Source organism: Hydractinia symbiolongicarpus, chromosome 1 (assembly GCF_029227915.1).
Source record: "Hydractinia symbiolongicarpus strain clone_291-10 chromosome 1, HSymV2.1, whole genome shotgun sequence".
In the NCBI taxonomy this organism is placed as follows: domain Eukaryota; kingdom Metazoa; phylum Cnidaria; class Hydrozoa; order Anthoathecata; family Hydractiniidae; genus Hydractinia; species Hydractinia symbiolongicarpus.
In genome coordinates this window covers 3,924,699-3,926,141 of record NC_079875.1, presented here as the reverse complement: position 1 = coordinate 3,926,141, position 1,443 = coordinate 3,924,699, and positions in this window count along the sequence as shown.

Sequence of the window (1,443 nt, the reverse complement as noted above, 5' to 3'; positions counted from 1 at the left end):
TTACAATTCTTTTATTTTCCCATTTTAGAAATTTGTTAATTAGTTGTGGAACTCTAAAAAGGTTGATTTCTAAGTTTTAGATATATTTAATTCTTTTGGCAAAGTCAGTCAAAATAACCTTTTTTTGTCTTTTGTTTGGTCGCGAATCAAATAGAATGGTCTAGCTTCAAGGAAATTTACCAAGTTGTTTTGAGGTTGGCCTCTATTTACCCACAGGATAAGATGCTAGCTTTTCCATAAAATTATATGTATGCAATGCATTGCCTGCAATATCAAAAACAACAACCTCGTCCCCGAGCAAATACGAAACCTAACAAGTCCTGGGGACGACATTGCAAGAACAACCGATTCTTTCTAACAGTTTTGTCGTTAGGTTAAATATGTTGCTTTTTTGTGCTGAAAAAGAGGACCAAAAGAGGGAGATGTGCTACAAGCATCCTGTCGTAGGTTTTTATTTCTTAAAGGTCACATATTAAATCAAAGTAGATTTTTCTGAGGTGTAATCACCATAGAAGCAGATGCGTAATTTAAATCATAGATCGTGAATGTGAGAGAGAAATGTAAGACGTGACAGTTTGAACCATCAAATAGTCTTTCCTGCTTAATTTAAACGTATAGTATTTTTTTAACTGATTTTGTGGCAGACAAAAGCCGATTCGTGGTTAGTAGATGGCTATAAATGGTCTGAAAATACTACTTTTAAAGCTGGAGTGATCGAACCTGCAACCTTACGATTACACATCAGGATGCGTCGTCTAGTCCCCTAATGTGGCCTGATATCATTTAGTAATCCTGTGCATAAAATCTTAGGTTAAGTTTTTATGTACAGGCTGTGCAGTAACTAACTTTGTTGTTGGTTCAGGAGAGAGACGAAAGACGACATCGCAATCTATTTTTATTCCATTGTGTTACGTAATAAATTTAATTTTAAGTTTTGAAAGTCTAATATGAGGAGGGTAAATTCTCATAACAACAAATTCTGGTCATTGTATTTCGACTATTTCTTTCGAACCTTTACCTAAAAGTTGCAGTATCCATAAAAAAATTTGAGTTAAAAAGAAAGGTATTCTCGTCCCAAGAGCTCTTTGAGATAAACCTCGAAATCAAATTCACTTTTGAGCTTGAACACGATGGAAGTATCGCTTTCCTGGACACTTTGGTCAAACGCAAGAATGGTTCCATTTCAGTTTCAGTGTATCGTAAACCAACACACACTGACCAGTACCTTAACTTCGAATCAAACCATCAGAAATCTTGCAAAGAAAGTGTCATATCTTCATTACTGAATCGTGCCAACAGCGTAGTCAGTGACAAACAGGAGAGGAAAGAAGAAATTCGACGTGTAAGAAATGCATTAATCGCAAATGGATACAGTCATAAAGTCATCACGCAAGTAGAAAATAAAATGAAAAGAAGATGCAACGGAAACAAGGAAACATCAGA